At 47.6% G+C, this 21,670-nt stretch overlaps 1 protein-coding gene across 3 annotated transcripts in view; it reads left to right on the top strand.

Moving 5' to 3' along the window:
- Positions 1-3,470: 3,470 nt before the first annotated feature.
- Positions 3,471-21,670, top strand: part of Acan (aggrecan) — a 66,330-nt gene continuing 48,130 nt past the window's right edge. For all 3 annotated transcript variants that reach the window (XM_040275860.2, XM_005320124.4, XM_040275859.2), the window contains exon 1: positions 3,471-3,860. The gene's annotated coding sequence lies outside the window, so the exon portion shown is untranslated. The remainder of the gene's footprint in view (positions 3,861-21,670) is intronic.

Here is a 21,670-nt window from a genome sequence, read left to right as displayed (position 1 = left end):
CCTGAACACAGACAGAATGATAGAATCATAACCCCAAGATGACCTGGAGTGGTGAACTGAATTTATTAGGGTAATTTTAAATAGAGAAAAGATGAAGTCCCAGTCTTCGATTAGGAAAATCCCACTCATTGTATCAGGATAAGCCAGAGGAGACATCATAGTAGAAGTGAAAAGAAGGTCTGAGTTGGTTGCAGGCTCAGAATGATCTTGATGAGGCTGTTAGAAAACCACGTGAATGTAGGCTGCAATCACAGAAGCATAGGACTCAAACGAAGGAGGCAAGTTCTCCCCTGGGCTGAGCACACTAATGGGAGTACTGTGCCAGTTCTGAGTTACTCTTTGCATGGGACACAGGTGATTTAGGCCTGCTTAAAGAAGATTAATAGAGGTGGGTCTATTGATGGAGACAGATGAGAAAGAGTAGAAAGGAGTGAAGATGCCTCATCCAAAAGGAGAAGATGGTGAGGGTGAGGGCAAAAGAATCACTAACTTTAAATACTGGAATATCAGTCCCATGGCAGGAGGCCAAAGACCTGGGGACAGCGGGTAGAAATGGGCCTGATTTGTTCATTGCTGAATCCACAGTGTGGGGAAGGAGTAGGAGCTTCCACAGCAACTGAGACCTGCCTAAATACTAGAACCATGTGAAAATAGGGCATGCCCTCGGAAGATCCAACCCCTGGGTATGTCCATGCAAAAGTGAACCTGGGGGAAAGCACTGGCATACCCTAGAAGGGCCATCTTCCAAATTCTCTAAGAGCCCTTCCCAGCTCTCCATTTCTCTTCTGTGCTTTGAAGATTGCCTGGGTAGAATCTGCTAAATAACATCATCACAGTACCTCTATTGCTTCAGCAGATACAAAATGCAGATTCTGAGTTAGCAGGTCTGGGTTGGCCTGACATTCTGCATTTCCAGCAAGCTCCCAGCCCACACACTGGTCTGTAGAAGACACTTTGTAGCCAGAGGTTAGAAAGCACAGCAACAGCACATGGGATCAGGCAGCCTGGCAAGACACTAGGAAATGGGAAGTGTTCTAACGGAGAAGGGACTGCCAGCAACATCAGACATATACGACACCAGGACCAGGACTCCTGAATTGGACAGGAGAAGCATCATCATGCCACCAAGAGCTTTCTGACACTAATGTCCTTTAAGTGCTCTGTAATGTAGAGACCTGACCCAGATACTCAGGTGAAAAGGGGGGAATCAAGAACAGCCAACTAATGGAGCACCTTAGCCACAGCTCCAAGAGACAGGTGGGTGGAGTGTGCACAGCTGTCTGCCCAGGAACCTCACAAAACACAGTCTTTAAAGTATCAAAATCCTTTACCATCACCCTGGGCTGATCCTTCAGGGATAGGCAGTTTGGAGTCATGACAACCTACACTTGAATGCCCTTCATACTTTGGTGGCCTTGGAGTCTTATTTCCCAGTGTTTAAGTGGGAATCATACCCACTAGTGAGGCTGCTATACCACACAGCACCTGGCATGGAATAAGTGCCTAATATTATTTCTTAGCCTCATTACAAAACTAGATGATCAATAAACATTTGGTCCCTTCATTACAAAGATGAATTACCTAATTAATATTTGTCCCCGACTTAAATTGTCCTTCACCCCCCCCAGAAGGATTAGGATGTGTGACATTTTACAGACAAGAATAGTCTTTTCCCACCTGAAGCATTAGGCAAACACTGGCATGAGAATTCATGCCCCTTCTAGTTGGAACTTTAAGGATTGGTTTTTCTTGAAGGGTCATTTCATCAAGGCCAGTAATTTGTAAGATTTCCTACCATTTGTCTGAGAGGGACGACAGCTATGTGCTGTGCCTTTTCTTTTGTCCTTCTTTCCCCCTCCCCCTTTCCCTCCATATGGGGATTGAACCTAAGCAGGTTCTACTGCTGAGCTACATCACCAACACCACCCCACCTTTTTTTTTTTTTTTTGAGACAGGGTCACTAAATTGCCCAGGCTGGCCTCAAACTTGCCATCCTCCTACCTCTACCTCATGAATCATTGAAATTACAGGTAGGCACCACCACACTCAGCTCCACTGTGCTTTAAGTGCTCTGTAATGTAGAGACCTGACCCAGATAACTGAGGTGAAAAGGGGGGAATCAAGAACAGCCAACTAATGGAGCACCTTAGCCACAGCTCCAAGAGACAGGTGGGTGGAGTGTGCACAGCTGTCTGCCCAGGAACCTCACTTCTCTGAACAGAGGAGAGAAAAGGGGGTTTACAGAGAACACTATGGGCCAGACAGTCCCAGCTCAAGCAGAGGTGGCCAGAAGGATACCCACACAATTCTGGGGAAAACTGAGGCACTATGTTCCTGGCAATCAAAGAAGAGCTTGATTTATCTCTTCTGTAATGTGCAGTCCACAAAGAATCCACTTTGCGCTTCAGTCCTTGCCCAATGAGGGGCATGAGGCTTTTGCCATGTTAACTGAGTCCATCAAATCTTAGTGGGAAGCACACCAGTTCCTCCATAAGGACCCTTAAGGCCACCAGCCAGTTTAGATCCCCCAAAAAAGTTGCTGCAGCTTTAACCAGCAGCTCTTGTAGCACAGAGAGTTTGACCTTGGGTTTGAATTCAGACCCCCACCTTGAGTAGGTAACTCCACCACTTCCTAAACCTCAGTTTCACATCATCTGGGGGAGAGGGCTTGAGAATTTTAATGTTTACTGGTCTCTTTAGAGAAATTAAATAACATTAATGTAGGTGGATTCATAGAAGACACTCAAAACTGTTAGTCTTTTTATTCATTTTCCCAGGAAAAAAAAAATGCTTTAGAGGTTCTGGAGTTAACAGCGATACAGATGAATTCTGCTTTTCATTTGAGATGTCCTTGGTTTCTCCTGGATTTAAAAGACTCATTCAGCGTTCTGCCCTGGTACACCTCCGTGCTGCTTCCTTAACGCCTGTCTCTGCCCCCACTGCCATCCCTGTGTACCTCAACCCCAAAACTTTCAGCCAGCTCCTCTGTGGAGGGTCTTTTAAATTGCAGCCCGAAAGCAGGGGGCCGCTCCCTCCCTGCCCATGTTTGCTGGGGAAACCCAGCCGGCAGCTCTAGCCATCACACCCGGGCGCTTGGGGCTGCTCTGCGGGTGCAGCCTTTCGGGGCCCCTCCGACTGCGGAGCTGCCGACCGCAATGCAGACTCGGCCCTTCAGCCCTTCGAGCGCTGTCTCCCTTCCGCGGGCCTCAGAGATGCCGGGTCCACGCCGCCGCGGGCAGCGCTCCTCTCGCGCCCTGCGCGCCGAGCGGCTTCCCCAGTGGCGCGCCGGTCTGGAGCCGGGGTCCAGCGCGCTCCAGACGTCTCTGCTTTCGCCTCCCCTGGTGGCCGCCCCTCGGTACCCCGGGGGGTGGGGCTTCCCTTTGCGCTCTCCCCCTCCCGCCCCTCACCCCTGGAGTGCCCTCCCCTCCCCCGCCCGCCCCTATGTATGTGTCACCGCGCGCCATGCCCGCCTGCCCGCCCGCCCACCTACCTCCCCGCGGTTCTAGAGGGGGCTCACAGAGCTGAGGACGCGCACGGCACCGCTCAAGGTCTCTCTCTCTCTCTCTCCGTACCCTCGCCTGCCGGCATCTGACGCGGGCACCAAGGGGCTCCGGGCACCTTTCTGAGTATACCTTCTCTGGTTCAGTCGGGACTCTGCAACCCAGCCGCTGCCGCTGCGGCCACCGCCCGAGGGGACCTGCGGACAGCACGCCAGCAGGAGGAGGGGTGCGCAAGCGCCCGCGCCGAGTGTCTCCTCCGCTGCGCAGCGAGACCCAGGCCTCCTGGCCTCAGGAGTCCCCGGCTGCCTCTCCAGGTGTACTGGACTGAAGTTCTTTGAGGAGGGAGTCCAACTCTTCAAGGTAACTGTCTCCTTCCCTCCAGAGAAAGGTTCTCTCTGGGCGTCCCAAATCAATTCTGAGGTTGTGCGCCTTTGCCTTGGGGATGTGCTGCCTCGGTCTCCCCTGTGTGTGTGTGTGTGTGTGTGTGTGTGTGTGTGTGTGTGTGTGTACCCGAGGCTCCCGGCATCACCAACTGCATCCTCAGTAGAGTTGAGCAAACTTTCTCACTCTTGCCCACTCAGAGTGAATGGGGCTAAGGAACATGTGAGAAGGGGCTCCTGTCTCCAAGTGTCCAGAATTAAGTAAAGGAACAAGGGAGAGTGTGCTGCCAATTCCCTGTTCGTTTTCAAGTCCTAGAATCTGAGAGGATATATTGATGTGTAGTTGACAGAGTAGCAGCTTTAAAATCAAGAAGACATGGGTTCAAATCCCTGCTGTGCCTCTTTGGAGCTGTTAGAGGGGTGCATCTTCTGAGCCTTGGCCTGCGCTCTGTCAGCTGGGGAAGAGGAGGCCTCCTTGGTCCCATAGCCAGGGAATCCACCAAATGATGTGGGCAGCTTGTCAGGTATGCAGAGGTGCCAGAGCAGAGGCTGAGAGAACTCATCAGCTTCATTTCCTTAACCACTTAGCTTACTGCAGGGACCACAAGGCATCTGAGAAGTGAAGAAAAGGCTGGGAAGAGATTGGCAGAATCTGAAACAGGGCTACTGAGCTGCCCATAAGGGAGAGGAGAGCGGTGCTCTGAACATGCATTTGTCCACCAAGAAGGGACATTTTTCAATGCAGAAAGAGGAGGAGACCAGGGACAGCTTTTTCATCCTGGGATACTCTGCAAATAAAGTCAACAATAGTGGAGCAGGAGCCCTTTCCAATACTAGGGTTGGGTAGGAGGCTGTCAATTATGTTAATTGAACCCACATTCTAGGCCAGTACACGCTGGAGAGGTGGAGGGTTATCTCCGGGTGGGAGATAGGATTCAACCCCAACTTTTCCATCATTATCTCTGCAATCAGGAGCTGGCTTCTGACAGGAGGGATTCCACTAGGGTTTCACCATCAAGCAGCTCAGGTCCCTGTATTTTGATTGATGTGTAAATTCCAGTTCTGTGGGGGTGGCTGCCAGGAGGAAAAGAGGGAAACACAAAGCTGAATTGGGTTAATGTGCTGTTTCTGGTCCTGAGTGTCGCAGTGGGAAGGTGTCTGACAGTTTGGGAGAACTCTTGGCCTTGGAAACACACCCACCTTATCTCATGATAAGGGAAAGGGAACCCAGAAAGGTGCAATGACTTTCCAAAGGTCACACTGTGTCATAGGGGAAGAGACAGGACCACAGTCTAAGTTTTCTGAGGCCATAGCCAGTCACTCCTTCTGATTTAAGGGTCTAAAAGTCTGAATGCTAATCCTTATTTCTCTTTCTTGCCTTCTGAGTGCCCATGAACAAGGAGCAGTTAGGTTGCCCCATGTGCCCTAGGCAAGGCAGTTCAGCTGGCACTGTGAAGATGAAGATAGATGCAGAGTGTTGACCTGTCAATCACTGAACCCAGGAAGTTACAACCCAGAATCTGCAGGGCAATGGGGAAGAAGCAATGGCCAAGGCTTGATAGGGACAGAAGCAAAGGGTGGGGCAGGGGGTATTTCTAACCTATAAGAAAAAAAATATAGAACACAAGATCTCCCTAGTTTAAAAAGTTTTAGATGAAGGAATGGCCCAAAGGAAGAAGATATCTTTCACAGATGCTGGAATTCCTCACATTATGTTTAATTTAGGAAGGTTTGTGTGTGGTTTCTAGTGCCAGGATGTTATGTTCATTCATTCCCTAACATCTTATGAGTGCCACCCAGAAGCCAGACTCTGTGCTCAGTGCTGGCTCACAGTAGATACTGAATAAATAGTAGCTGAGATGACTCAAGCAAAGGGCTTAGCAAAGTGCCCACCACAAGACAAGCACTCAGTAGCCACTCAATGTTATTATTAATTTTAATATTAAGTAATTTGTCTTTCCCTAAATTTTTCCATGGAAAATCTTAATTAATTATACTTGCATTAGGATTCTTACTGTTTGGAAGCCCCACTTACCCTCGGGCACACATCCTGTCCGTGCACACGTTCCCAACCCAGGCAATCCCCACCCCTGCATGCCGCGGTGGTGTGTTCTCCATCCTCATGTGCCCATTCCCCAGCTAAAGGGAAGCTTCAAGATAGAGCTCCCCTTCTAAGATGGTGGGGAAGAGCCATGTGTGTGGCATGCAAGACAGACCTGGGTTCGAATCCCAGCACAGCCACTTACCCGCTACATGACTTTGGTGAGGTTCCCGAGTCTCCCTGAGGCTCAGTTTCCTTTTCTCTCAAAAGGGGGAAAATACCTCCAGAAGTGGATATTTGTGAAGATTAAAAGACATACTGTGGGTGCCTTGTCCATGCCTCAGTAGGTACCATACCCCCAATTCCTCCTCTCTGCCAGCTCCTTGGCCCCCTTGAGGTTACAAGCCGTAAAGTCAGGATGGTACCAAGTTCTGCCTATTCTGTCTGAGTCAGAGAATGCATGTCCCAACTTTTAGTGTGGGTTCATTTTAAATGATGGCCTTCTAGAAAAAGATCCCCCAAGACCCTTCTGTTCAGGCACTAGGGGACCTCAGCTGAGCCAGGGGAGACCCACAGGAGTCTGCTTAGAGTCTCACTTTTAGTGTGTCTGTAGGAACAGCTAGCACAGGATTAGTCCAACCGCAGACTGTGACACCAATTTAGTGGGGGCTTTAATGAAATAAGAAAGAAAAATTTTAGAGTGCTTCCTATGTAGTTAAGGGTAAGTATTGTTTCCAAAAAGTTTTATTTCTGTTAAATATTCTTCAGTTCTCTATGAGGGTACAAATATTCACCATGTATGCGTATGTGTGCAAATATATACAAATGTGATGTTTGCGTAATGTGTTTATTACTCCGAGTTGTGGTGGAAAAAGTTTGAAAGACATCAGTGGCAATGATGTTTCTGTCTCTGAGAAATCCCTGCCTTGTGCTCCTGGTAGCAGGCGCTGGGGTGTCCCTGCTGCAGCTATACCAGTGCCCAGCCTGACACCTAGGTGTCCAGGAATGAAGGCAGCTAGAGGTGGAGGCAGGTTGAGGGTGTTAGACAAGCTCAAGAAAGAAGACCCAGAGTCAGAAAGGAAGCAAGGTATGGGGGACAGCTCTGCTTACCAATGGAACAGGGGAGGGGACAGAGCAATGGCTGTCCTGAGGGTGTCACCTGAAAGAGGAAGCAATTGTTGGAGACAGTAGTGTTCCTCTCCTGCTGTCCCAAACCCATGCTCTAGGTCCAGAAGGAAGCCAGATTGCTGCCTCCTTCCACAAGAAAGCCCTGTTCCTTGGGGCACAGGGAGCTGTCTCAATGGCATCTCCTTTGGGGGTGGCTGCTCCCTTCCCCCAGATCCCAACAAGATACCCCATCCTTGTGAAGGGGTATGGACCCCTGGACAGGTTAAAAAGATGTCTGCAGAGGAGGGATTCTGGAGGAGGCAGCGTAGGGCTGGAGTATAGGCAGGAGGAGGACCAGAGACAGGGGAATTTGTAGGGGAACCGGTAAAACGGTTCCTTTTTTTCAAAAGTTGAATCCAGGGCAAGAACGGAAATGGTTGAGTTTACTTTTAAAAACTCAGAGCCTCCTTGTAAGCAGCTGTGTGTGTGTGTGTGTGTGTGTGTGTGTGTGTGTGTGTGTGGGCGGGCCCTGTGGGCTGGCTGGGGTGTGTGAGAGGCAACTTCACTCCCTCTCAATAGCCTTACAGTGTATCCTAAAGAAGCTTTTTGTTAAACTCATGAATAGGTGGATTCGGGTGTGTGATGCTGGGCATCACGATTTGGATATTTGGTTACCTTTGAGGTTACATGTTTTTCCTTTTAAGACATTCACCCAAAAAAAGGGGCCATGTCTCCTGAATAGGGTCAATATTGCAGGTAGGGGTTTGCCTGTCTCTATAATGGATTTGGCTTGAGGGGGTGAGCATAAGAAAGAGAAAGACAGAAGTAGGCAGTTTTGCACTGTCTGGACGGGGGGGGGGGCAGTCCCTCTTCAGCCCCCTGGTCTCTGGTTGTCCCCAGACCATGGCCAGGGCCTTTGGGGCCTGTGATGATTCTCACTAAAGAGATCACAAAAGGAACCTGAGCTCCAGAGAGGGAAAGGACTATACCCCATGCCAAAGCAAATTGGTGAGGATCTGTACAGGACGAACCCAGACCTTCAGTCCCAGAATGTGCCAAATCCACAGAAACCAATCATCCATCCATCCATCCATCCATCCATCCATCCATCCACTCATTCATTCATTCTCCTCTCAGCAGTACTTGCTGTGTACCCAGCACTAGGTATGAATAACACAGCTGTGAATAAATCAATCCTCTCTTCTTGCCCCCTGCCTCCTGGAAGTCTAACGGGGGGAGAGGCTGTTATCAATTTGACCTTGATCCCTTATTTCTATAAAGCAGTGGTTTTTAATTGAGGGCACTTTTGCTCCCTGAGAACATTAGGCCATGGTCTGGAGACATTTTTTTTAATCACCAAAGAAAAAGAGGATGCTACTACTTGCTATGGAGAAAAGCCAGGGATGCTGCTAAGCATCTTACAATGTTTTGTAACACAAAATGTAAAGCTACATGTGCATGTGTATATATATATATATATCACACATACACACACAGCAGAGAACGATTCAGGCCAAAATGTTAGCAGTGTCAAGACTGAGAAACTACTCCAGAACTCCCTTCTGTCATTAGGCCAGGCCACGCCCTACTGTGTGCCTAAAGACTTGGGGTTAGAGAGCAAAAGGGCTGATTTGACAGGGAGACAGACAACAGGCGGAAAGTGGGGAAAGAAGACAGGGCCATAGAGATAAAGTAGAAAAAAATTTGGCAGTCCAGATGTAGGCTGAAATCCTGGCTGTGTGCCCTTGGGTAATGCACTTATCTTCTCTGAACCTGTTTCTGCATCTGTGAAATGGACTTGTAGGGAAATCATGGGGGTTCAAGATAAAGTGAATAGTGAACCTGGCACAAAGTAGACAGACAGTTTTTAAAAAGCAGCTGTTATTATTACCTTTGAGGCTTTTCAAGGTCCTGCTATGGAAAATTACAGCATCAGCAATTGGGGACATGTGATCTCGAAGCCAAAGAAGGTTGCTGTTTGGGGCAGGGTTGCCATAGTGATGCCTTCTGCTGTGGGAGTGGGGGAAGGGAGTGGGTGCTGTCAGCACCTCCCCTACACACAGCTCCCAGCAAGGAGTGAAGAGCTGGATGTGTTCAATGTGTGCACTGGAGTTGGAGTCATGGGAACTGGTCACAGGGTATCTGCATGCTAGTCAGGAAATGGCTTTGCCTCTCTGAGCTTCTTGTTCAGTATCTGCAAAATGGAGACACTGAGGACCACTCTTCCAGATCAAGATCCATTGGAAACTCACTGTCCATGATGGTTCCTGGTGGGGATGCATGGAAACCAAGGCAAGGACCTTTTGTATCTGCTGTGTGCTGTAGCTAACCCAATGCCAGGCACACAAAATAGAATAGTTGAATGAGTGAATGAACGAACTAACAGACCATTGCACTCCAAATTCCTTTCAGTTCTTGACAAGGAGAAAACTGACAATACCCCTCAGGCAATCAATCCTTAGCCAGGCCACTACTCCATTCCATACAGACCCAAAGAAACACGAACAGTGGTTTCCATCAAGTGCTGGGTCTTCCTACAGCTCTGAGCAGCGGCGCCCTCTAGAGGACACTGAAGATATAGCAAATTGTGTGACAGTCCCAAAGCTTGGTCCTCATGGGAAGTGGGAGGTGGAAGGAAGCGGGAATATAAAGCCCTAGAAAGTCCAGTTACTACTAAAAAGAGGATTAAACGTATCAGGAGCCAAAAGACCATCTCACTTCAGGCACATCACTGAGTACCTCCATTTTCCCATCTGTGAAATGGAGTTACAATAAGCTAAGCCCTAACTAAAAGCCACTAGCCATAGGGGTGGAGTTTGGTAGGTCACAAAGATCCCCGAGCCTCTGTCTGTGTTTTTGTAGGTCACCAAGCTTCCCTGGGCTTCCATCTTACATTATCATAAAACATTAGAGCAGAAAGGGACTCTGGGTCACCACATTGCCTTCTCCATTATTCACCCAGGGAGAGGGCACCCCAGAGAGGGAAAGGGCTTGGACCAGGGGCACAGACCGCTCTTGCCAGAGCTGTGGCTTCAACTCAAGTTTCTGGGGCCATTTCCTTCTCATGGCAGGTCACATGCAGGCCAGTGAAGGAAGTGGCAGATCACAGAAACACAGTACCATCCCATCTGAACCCAACCATGCACAGATTCAGTCCTGAGGCCACCCATTGCCACCCTTGGGCCACCTTCTGGCTCTGCCCTTTAGGTCCACACCAGTTCCAGGGCCACTTTTGAGAAGAAAGCCTTTCATAAGAGAAGTGTCCAAGCAAGTGGAAACCCAGCCTCTCTCTCCCTTAGAGAACCCAACCTCCTTGTCCCAGCTGCCACCCTGGGCCTGGGGGGGGGGATTTTTCCCAGTAAAGTCTGGCCCCTTAACCTGACTTCCCCCACTCAACCTCTACCCCATCAACCTCTCACTTCTACCTGCACATCCAGATGGCTCCAGGGAACAGCTGGATTTTAGGATGACTCAGGGACCAAGGGGATGTTATAAGAAATGAAAGCCTGGTAACCATCACAGGAGGTAGGTTTCATCCTAGAATTAGGAGTGTCTGAGGTGTCTGAGGCTGCTAGGTGCCTGAATCCCAAAGTCCTCTTGAGAGCATCTGTGTCAGTGGGATTGGGATTGGGGATGATTGTGGGGAATCTGTGTTTTTCAAAATCACCCCCAGGTGATTCCAGGACGATCTGATTTGTGGACAACCCCCCCCCCAGTTTAAAGTCCAAAACAGTTCCTTCTGGGTTCTAAGCCATTCCTTCCAGCCCTGTGTCTTAGGGTCCCTTGCCCTTTCCTCCCTACTGGCAGGACTACAGCCTTTGACTCCAGTTAGGGGAGTGAGAAAGTCAAGATTTGCTTTCCTGTCTTCTCTCTCATGCCTGAGATAGGGGCCCTGCTTCCATAACACAGCTGTTTTTGACCTTAGATTAAAATGCATTTGTCCTAAGAGTTAGGCCAGGGTTCCCCAAAGTGACTTCTACAGAACACACCTTCCAAAGGACAACAAATAGGCATTGCACATATAAAAGGGTCTCAACCCCCAAGGAAATGCAGAGTTAGACAAAAATCAAATGAGTCCCTTCCATATGCTGATTGGCTGGAAATCTCCATCAAGTTTCCCAAACAGAATGTGACCAGGGAGCTCTTTTTTTCTATAGCAGATTGAGGGACTCAGTCTAGAGAGATGCTGATCTAGGCAATCAGCCAGGTCTGATCCTGCGGCAGGAATGAGGCAGCTGCACCAGAGCCCAAGGGGCAACCCCAGAGAAGGGGGAGACCCACCAGGGGGGCTTAAAATCCTCCATCTCAAATGCAGCGACCCAGCGAGTCCTCTCTACCTCTTTTCACACCAGCAGCCTTCTATTTAAAGGCTGGCTGTGTTGGATGCTCATTTTAGTTCCTTTCTCCACCCCCATTGGATTTAAACGATGGAGCATCCAGTGTAGTATTCTGGGATGGGGACTGTTCCCCTTAGCAGAGTCCTGCCACAGGACAGTTTCCATCCAAGCCTGGCCACCCCTTTCCCTGCATGTGAGCCGAGGGCTCAACCAGGCTTGCTCTACTTGGGTGACTCTAGGGGTCACCAGTCTCCAGAAAGTCTCTGGGAACAGCACTCCAAGGGTGAGTGGTGGCCCCTGGAGTTGAGCAGGTGCCCTGTCTATTACTGGTCTCTGTCTCCTGTCCTAACACCCCATCCATGGGCTTCGTTCCCATCCCCAGGCCTCTAGGACCCAGCAGGGTCTTTGCCCCTTCCTCAGGCCTTCTGCCAATCCCTTAGCAATGTTCTCAGCTTCCCTTTTGCAGTTAAATGACTCCAACAACCCTGGAACAGCCTGGTTCTGGGATTCCCACTAGTTTCTTAACTACCCCACACAGGCTTCCACTGGGACTTGTTTTGTTGATAATTTAGCAGAGGGTCCTCCAAACACAGAGGGCCTGATTACTTGGAGAGTCGCATACCTGTTCCTGAGGACAGGCTGGGGTGGGGATGGGGTGGGTTAGAGCTTTGGCTTTCCAGAACCCTCCAGGCCTCACATCTGCCCTCCTCTTGGGAGCTCCACCTGCCATCCCAGGAGCTTAGGGTCTCCAGGTTCAGCAGGACTCTTTCTTATATCCACCAGATAAGCCTCTGGCAATGTTTAATGGTTGGAATGGTACAAGTACTGTGTGGAAAAACTCACCCTTAGATGCAGGCAGCGATCAATCAAGGTTATTTGCATATCCCTCTTCAGCACCGGGGAGATTGCAGAAACCCTCAGAGGTCCTCAGAGATGACCCTGGCATGTTTACAATCCAGCCAATCCCCTCCTCGCCCCACAGGATCTGGTGTGCTTACCAGCCCCATCGGCTCCTGTGACTCCGTCTCCGGGCCTTCCACTCCCCTCCTGCTTCCTTCCAACCTCAGGATCTTTGCCCCCTCCCCTGTCTGGATGTTCGTCCTGATTGGCTTTGCATGACTCATTCTGGTCATTCAAGTTCAAATATCCCTTGCTTCACGAAGCCTTTTTCTGACCACCCCATTTAAAGAAGGCAAACCCCCCTCTGAGCACCTATTATTGAATTTTTCACAGCTCATCACTACCTGGAAGTTTCTAGTTGGTTTCTTTGGTAGCTGTAAGCCCCCATCCCAGCCCTAGTCATTTGTGGATTAAACAAATAACTTCCACCCATTGCTTTTCAAACTGTGCCCCACAGAGTCCAGAGTAGGGGAAGGGGGCCACAGAGGTGGGTGGAAAGAGTCAGAGCCAGTGATTCTGGGGGTCCCTGTACCAGATTCTATCAGAACAACCCAGTTTTCTGTTTCTTAAAAACCAGTGACATGGTACATGCTGTCCTTGTCATAGATGAGAAAACTGAGACCCAGAGAAGAATAGGTCCCACCCCAGCCTCGGCTCAGGGAATACGCAGTCAGAATGGCCACCCCCTGGGCCATTTCATGTTCTGCCCTCAGTGGGAAGCGCAGGGATCCAGCTGAGAAGGACAGTCATCTCCACATGCCAATCCCTTAGCCGTGTTCCCAGCTTCCCTTTGCAGTTAAATGACTCCAACATCACGGGAGCAGCTGCTTTCAGAACCAGTTATTATTTTTAGGTTGTTACCCCTAACAAATTCTACCACTGGGTTACCCAGCATGCACCATCTCTCGTCTCATGGCCTTCCCATCTTCTGGGCCGCAAGGTCCTCTGTGCTGTGGTAGGAGGCAGGCTAGGAATAGGATGGAGAGTGACATGGTTTCCCCGGCTGCATGTAGCTCAGAGTCTCCATGACGACATGGACCTCAAAAGGCAGCACTTCTCACTGTCCATATGGAGTGACATTGCACCCCTAATCTCATCGGCGTCCTTCCTTAGGGTCCACCTCCCAGGGGGTCCTCCCAGAACCTCAGGTTCATCTTGTATTTTTTTCAACTGTGATGGAGACTCTTCATTTTCATTCCCAGCTACCTCCCCTGAGAGAAGTTCACAAAAGAATTCATGAGGCCATTGTCTTCCAGGAGTAGGTTCTGAGCCCAGTTTGGCCGCTTGTCCAGGAGTGTGGCTGAGCTGATGAGTACTGCTCTACTTCAGTTTCGGGCTCTGTGCATTAAGTATAATGACACTCACTCCACAAGTTTTTTGGCAGGGTGAACGAGATAATGTAGCTAAGCCACAGTACTTCACATGGGGCATCTGTTCCCAAAACAGCAGTGCTATTAATCACAAATAGCCCCAGTCTGATTCCTGGTATTGCAGAACCTAACATTTTGTCGAATGATCATATCGTAACTGTGACTTCCTCCTTTGGTCCAAACCAAAACTCCTCAGCTGCTTCTGGCCTATTTATGCTCTTATTATAGCCTTACCATCTTAAGAAGGCAGGGACCTCCAGACTGATAAGCCTAGAAACTGCAGCAGGACTTGTTTACCCAGGGCCTCCATATTACATAACTCCAGGGGCTTCTGTTCCATCACAGTCATGTGAATAGTGACCCCTGAAATTATTCAGCGCACAACCTTTGCAACTTTACCAGTCCACCCTGATTTTACCTCACTCCTTGGTAAAATTCTCTTGGGACTGCACTACAGATGTTGCACTACAAAGGATGAGTTGGCAAGAATTTTTCACTGCTAGCTGTGTGGTTGCACTATCAGGAGTCACACGGGAGTGAGGAGCTGATGCAGAATTGGGATCTGCCTCTAGTTCTACCCATCTTCCCCTCTGCCCACCATCCTCCTCTCTGGGGAATGGAGAATTCTAAACGTCCCAGAGGAAACTTTAATGATTCTGAACCGGTTACAGACCAAAAGAGACACCGAGCCCCAAAGGTCTATCTTAAGGAAACTGTCACTTCTGAGGTTTTCCTTAATAAAAGGCAGAATCCAATTAGGATCTGCGATATGTTCCTCTCGTCCTCTGGTTGGGCATTAGGGAACAGCAGGGAAGCCAAGGTCCCATGATAGCCTGAAGGTCAAGGAGTCAGACCAAGGAAGTCCCAAAGAGGTGTCTTCCAGTAGAAGAGCACATGAGAAAGGTGTAGAAAGATCATCAAGAATGATCTCAGGGCATGAAAGGTCTGTCTCTACTGAGAAAAGACAGGCAGCAGAGACATTTAGGTTAAACATTATTATGTAACGTATTAGTAACTTGGGCTGGGGTATAGCTCAGTGGTAGAGCACTTGCCTAGCACATGTGAAGCCCTGGGTTTGATCTCCAACACTGGAGAAAAGGAAGGGAGGGAGGGACGGAGGGAGGAAGGAAGGGGCTTCCCAGAGAATTTTAAGTGATCCTGAGGTTGACTATCAAGTGAGATTGGGGCATCTCTTTTTTTAATATGTTAACTTCCTAGTGAGCCTAGGTGGCTTAAAACATCAGAAATTGATTGTCCTGCTGTTCTGGGAGCTGGAAGATCAAAATCAAGGTGTCAGCTGGACCATGTTCCCTCTGAACCTACAAAGAGAATCCTTCCTGTCCCCTTCCTAGCTTGCTGTTGGTGACCATTCATCCTTGGTGCTTCTTGGCTCCCAGCTACATCACTCCAGTCTTTATCTCTCTGTCACTTGGGGTTCATCCCTCTGTTTTCCTGTGGCCATCTTCCCCTCTTAAATGGACATCAGAGCTGGGTGTTGCACACTTATAATCCCAGTGAGTTAGGGAGGCTGAGGCAGAAGGATCGCAAGTTTGAGGCCAGCCCTGGCAATTTAGCAAGGCCTTGTCTCAAAAAGGGGGGGGGGCTGGGGATGTAGCTCATTGGTAAAGCACTCCTGGATTCAATCCTCAGCACCCAAAATTAAAAAATATAAAAGGACATTGAACATATTGGGTTAAGGATCTATCCTAAGGACCTCTTGATTACATTTGCCTAGACCCTATTTCCAAATAGGTCTCCATTCATAGTGCCAGATGGATAGGACCTCCATGTATCTTTTTTGGAGAAGACACAATTCAACATATGTTTACTGAGTTGCTACTGGGTTTTAGACCTGGGCTTCATCCAAGAGACTGAAAGAAAGTTCATCCAGAGAGACAGATTAAACCATTGATGTACTCCCCATCCAACAGTGCATTAATGCTAATGGGAGACTGAACAAAGAAGGAAGGAAACGCCCCTGTATGGTCAGAGCTGAGCTCCCGTGTGCACACACTTCTCACTGAGGTTTGGAGAGTTCTAGAAGTAGATCTAACTATTCCCAGTTGATGATGAAGCTGAAGCATAGCTGATAAATGGTGTAGTCAGGACATGAACTGGTGACCGACTGATTCCCAGGTTCATGGTTCCTGTGTATTCCAAGCACTACACTCAGAGACAGGTGAATTTTCCCATCTTATGTAAAAGAAAAAGAAAAATAAGCAAAGAGGTCTTTTTCCCTCTCTGGTCCACTGCTCAGGTGTGTGCAGAAAGCCCTGTTTATTCTTACATACAGAGTGCAAGAACTTCAGGTACATTCTTTAGCTCAGGGTCAAGGTCATCTTCAGGAGACATAGCCATGAACTGGAAAGATCTTGGGCCCAGAATCAGTTGAACATTGTGACAAGAAATTTCTTTTCCCAGCAGATTCCCAATAGTTTCAACACATAGTGAATTTGCTCCCTCCCACACTGAGGCCCTCTTTCTCCCTCTATGCCACACTCCCTGTGGCTGCCACCTTAGTCACTGGGGAGTCCAATGGCTTTGACACACCAACCCCAGTTCTCCAGATAACCTGCCAGGGCTAGAATATATTTTCTCCTGTGACTGTCTTGAATGTAGATTTTTTTTAAAAAGAATATAAAATCTTTATTTTTAGAAACATTTTTCCTTTAAAAAATAATAAAGGACATGGTAGAAAGTTCAGGAACTAAAAAACACTCAGATGGAAAAGTTAAAATTGACTCTAAATACAGTTAAATTTCTATTTTTGTTTTCCATGAATAGATATATACAAAAATAAAATGGAATTGCATTCTACATCTTATTTTGCAACTTGCTTTTGGTGCTTAGTGACATAGCATGAACATGTTTTGGAGTCAGTACACAGCTTTCCATGCTTGAATATCTATGCGTCAGGCTCTTTTTAGGATGGAATGAAGAATACAAAAGGAAGAATAAGTTTTTTCTCTGCAGTGAAAACACCTCATCGGTGTGGTACAGAGAGCCCTAGCTCTTTGCCCCAGTCCTGCTGCTGATAATGCAGCTCTGACTGAATTTTTCCATCAAGGAAAATCAGCACAGCTGCTACCGCCAAGTTCAAATGTGTCTGAGGCTCAGCTACTATGCAGTGTGGTGTTATGGAGACAGAACATTTTAGTGAGAAACTTGCAGGTGCTCCTCCTGTTGGGCACATGTCCCCTGTAAGCCAGAGACAAGAATCCCAAATCTGCTATTCAGAGGCAGCCCCAGTTTCCTCCTTCTTTTCACAGTGTGAGAAGCACCAAGCCACGCCTGTATTTGATGCCATGTATTTCTTAGACAATGTATGGCCCTCAAAACCACCCAGATAATTCATCTGCTGCTTAGATAAAGAAATAATAGTCCAGCGCAGCAATGGAAGGGGATGGCTGTGTTGGATTCATTGGGAGATAGCATGGGGGCCTCCAACATGGAATCTTCCTAGAGGTTTTCAAGGGGAATTTCTATCATACTTGGTTTCTGCCTTGTGTGGGCTTTCAAACCAAACCCCAAGAAGACATAGCTTCTCTGTGGAGCATGCAAAACATCCTCTGTGGAGGCGGATGCTAACAGCAACATGGCCTCTAGGAGAACTGCATGTCTGGGAGGGCTTCCTTGAATATATAAAGCACTCCAGAGGGAAGAAAATCTGGAAGCTGTCCAGTTGGAATCTCACATAAATATATCTAGCTACTGTGTCAGAGAATGCTATTGATTTCCCTCCTCAGAGGAAATGTTAGTCAGATTCATGGAGACAGAAAGCAGAAGGGTGGTTATCAGGAGCTGGGAAGAGTGAGTTGGGATGATTGTTTAAGGGATATAGACTTCCAGCTTTGCAAGACGAAGAGTTCTGGAGATGGATAGTGGTGACGGTGGCTCAACCGTGTACTATTTAAGGCCATTAAACTGTACACTCAAAAATGATTAAGATGGTAAATTTTATGTTATGTGTATTTAACCACCACTTCAGCGAGGGGGATGATCAATCTTTTTTAAAAGTCAGGGAAGGTAGCTCTTATGTGATGTCAGTGTGGTTGAAGATCCCTGACTGGGAGGAAGTGGGAGGCAGTACCAGCCTGAGTCCCTTGAAGGCATCTTCTGAAGGCAGCAGCTTGGGTGACCTGTTGGGAGGCTATTGGGCACTGTAATCCTGACAGCCTTGTAGGAGACAGTCACACAGCCAGAAAAGGCTGGCAAAGACACTGGGGACATTCTGGAGATCACTGGAAATGGAGGAAACAGGAAGGGGCAACTTGTCAGGGTCTGCTGCTAACTATTCCAGGACAAGTGTGTGTGTGGGGGGGGTCTATAAGGGGCTCAAAGAGTAATTCTCTGCCTTTCTTGGGGTTTTAGGCCTTATTCTGCAGCCTGAGGTATTTTGACCCTTTGCATCAAATTTTGAAGCTGAACCCAATTCAAGAAACCTTCAGTATCAGGCACTCATCAAAAATATCTGTTAATCCATGATTTTGAGGGGATGCTTGGAACCAAATCCAGGATTGTAGGCAAGCACTCTACCACTGAGCGACATGCCCAGCCCTTTAATCCATGACTTAAATAAAGCTGGGGTGACAGATTGTCAAGAGCTTTTTCATGACTGGAACAAATGTCCAAAGGATGCCATCTTCAGCACCTAATGCCATTCCTTGTACATACGTGGGAAACAGGGAACTGGTTAGTGTAGTAGAGTAGCTTTTGACATCATTTTGGGTTTGCATTCTGGCTCTGCCACTCTCTGGCTATGAGATTTGGTCCTCTGTCCTCTCAGTTCAGAAATAGAGCCAGTGAGAATGTGTTCTCCCAAGACTGTATGAGCACTGAACAGGATGCCGCATATGTTTAAAATGCTTGGTGCATGCCTGCAATCCCAGCAACTCTGGAGAATGAGGCAGGAGGATCACAAGTTCAAGGCCAACCTGGGCAACTCAGAGAGATCCTCAGCAATTTGGCAAGACCCTACCACAAAATAAAAAATAAAAATATCTATGCATTTATTTCAGTAGTAAAGAAGTGTCCCCTGGGTTCACTCTCCAGTACCAGAAAAAAAAAGAATCCTGGTGTACTCCTGTAATCCCAGCAATTTGGGAGGCTGAGGCAGGAGGATCACAAACTTGAGGCCAGCCTTGGTAACTTACTGAGATCCTATATGTAAATAAATAAAGGGGACTAGAGATGTGGCTCAGTGGTAAAGTGCCCCTGAGTACAATCCCCAGTACCAATTAAATAAAATATTGCTAGCACCATGCCTTACATGGACTTAAGCCTCAATATATGGCAATCTATTTTTTTACATAATATATATTTCTTCTTTCCCACATTTTCTAATGATGCATTATAGTCATGCATAATGGCAGGATTTGTTGTTACGTATTTGTACATGTACACAATATAATTATAATTTGGTTAATATCATTCTCCAGTATTTCCCCTTTCCCTTCCCCCTCCCTTCCCCTGATCCCTTTCCTGTATTCTATTGATCTCCCTTTGCTTTTCATGAGACCCTCCCAACACCTTTCCCTCTCTAGCTTCCAAATATGAGAGAAAACATAACAACCCTTGACCTGAGTTTGCTTATTTCACTTAACATAATATTCTCAAGTTCTATCCATTTTCCTGATATAATTTCATTTTTCTTTATGGCTGAATAAAACTCTATTGTGTATATAAATCACACTTTTTCCATCCATTCATCCATAGATAGACACATAGGCTGCTTCCATAGTTTGGCTATTGTGAATTGTGCTGCTATAAACAGGAGTATGTATGTGTCGCTATAGTAAGATGACTTTAATTCTTTAGGATGAATGCTGAGGAATGATATAACAGGTCACATGGTGATTCCATTTCTAGTGTTTTGAGGAACCTCCGTACTGATTTCCAAAGTGGTTGTACTAATTTATAAACCCACCAACAGTGTAAAAGTGTTCCTTTTCCTCCACTTCCTTGCCAGCATTTATTATTGTTTGTATTCTTGATGACTAACACAAGGTAATCCTTACAGGGAGTAATTGGGATAGGTCCTGAGGAGCAGGGATGACTAAGGATGAGTAAGATCCAATGCACATTCCCCCATGAGCACAGACTCCCTGCAGAGGCACACAAAGGCTCAGGGCAGCATGTGCTGTGATCCAGGAGGATGAACTCAATCATGATGGGGGGCTTTAGTCATTCTCTAAAGCCTTAAGTGCCTCCCCATTAATTAGAAAATGAAGCCAAACTCATCAGTCCAATCATGGAGGCCCTTCAGGATCTGGCTCAACTGCATTTCTAACTTTATTTGATCTTACTATGTAGACCTACTCCTTTGTCCACACCTTTGTGTACGCAATTCTTCTTTCTTGGAAGGCACTTTCCCATCTCTACATGTCCATACTGCACCTGTCTGTCAAGGCTCAGATCAAATGCCATCTCTTCTTCGGATCTCTGAATCATGCACTCCCTCAACTCCTGGAGCCAAATCTCAGCTTCTCGCTGAGAGGTTCTCTTGGTATTGTAGGATTTATCCTCACAGCTCCACCCTTGCCTGGGCTAGATCCACAGCTGATCCAGCTGTAGAGCCCCTTGGGCACTCATCACAGAGGCTTCTGCATGGTGGGCATTCTGCAGAGGAAAGTGGGAGAGAGGGCAACCAAGAAGTGCTGGGACTTTTCTAGATACATGATAATTGTTCCTGCCTCATAAAAGCCAGAAAGAACGCTCTACTGAAAAGGCATCACTGGAGGGTGGCCGTAGGATGCAGAGGTCTTGTCTACTCAGTTAGTACTGACCCATTCTGGGCAGCACATGCTAACAGACAGGGATTTGGGGAGGACCCCAAGTCCACCTCTGGCTCACTGGTTTGCTGGAGGGACTCACAGAACTCAGCAAAGCTGATATACTGACAGTTTCAGTTGATCACAGCAAAAAGATAATGACATCATTCAGCAAAAAGAACAAAAAGAATAGGCATATAGAGCAGGCCTCCAAATGGATATGGAGCCCAGGCAGGAACTTCCAGGTGTCCTCTCCCAGTGGAGTCCTGGGAAAGCACTTACTTCTCCAGCAACAACGTGTGGGACACAGTTTCACTAACCCAGGAAGCTCATGGAGCTTTCAGTTCGGGGTTTTTATTTCAGGTTGCTTGTGTAGACATGGTTGACCATCACATAGCTGATCTTAGTCTGCAGTCCCTCCAGAAGTCAGATTGATACCTTATGGCCCAAGATCCCCACCATGTATCACACTGTTAGTCTAGACTGTCTGGTATGGCCCAAGGCCCCCAGGTAAGTATTTGGATCAGGCAGATTATTCCAGGTGTTTAGAGTTCACCTCCTGGGAGCTTATGGCCAGGGCTCAGTCTCGCTGGACAAGGTTAATCCTTGACTGCACAGAAGGGCAGTTCCATGAATACTCTGAAATGATACACAGAATCCTGTGGGTGCAGGTAACATTTCCTAAGAATTATGTTCAGGGCTCTTGTTGGGTGTCAAAGAAAAGTTTGACCCAAAAGGAACTAAGAGGATGTTTCCTGTAAGGTCCTTCTCAGTCCCTGGACCTGGGGGATACAAATTAGGTTCGAAAGATTGAGGTTTGATTCCAAATAACCCATCCCTTCATGGAATCTTAGGACTAATCAAGAACCTGAGTATCTGTCCCCAAAGTTAAGGAGTCGGGATAATTGCCCCCTCTTTTCTTTCTGCTGATACCCAGACACCTGGCCTCTGCTTCCCCAGGAGTTCAGTTATAGCCCACACACCTATGGCCATTTCTTGCAAGGTGGTATTACCACCAGGACCCTCCGTTTCCAAAATCCTTCGTGGAAAAAAAATTTTTTTCATACTGAGAACTGAACCCAGAGGCATTTCATTACTAAGAAACATCTCAGCCCTTTTTATTTTTAATACAAGGACTCACTAAGTTGCTCAGGGCCTCGCTAAGTTCCTGAGGCTGGCTTTGAACTTGCCATCCTTCTACCTCAGCCTCCCAACTGCTGGGATTACAGGCATGTATCATTAAGCCCAGCTAGAAGATCTTTCTT

Source organism: Ictidomys tridecemlineatus, chromosome 5 (assembly GCF_052094955.1).
Source record: "Ictidomys tridecemlineatus isolate mIctTri1 chromosome 5, mIctTri1.hap1, whole genome shotgun sequence".
Lineage (NCBI taxonomy): Eukaryota > Metazoa > Chordata > Mammalia > Rodentia > Sciuridae > Ictidomys > Ictidomys tridecemlineatus.
The sequence above is the reverse complement of the archived record's forward strand: the minus strand, read 5'-3'. Positions and strand labels throughout refer to the sequence as shown.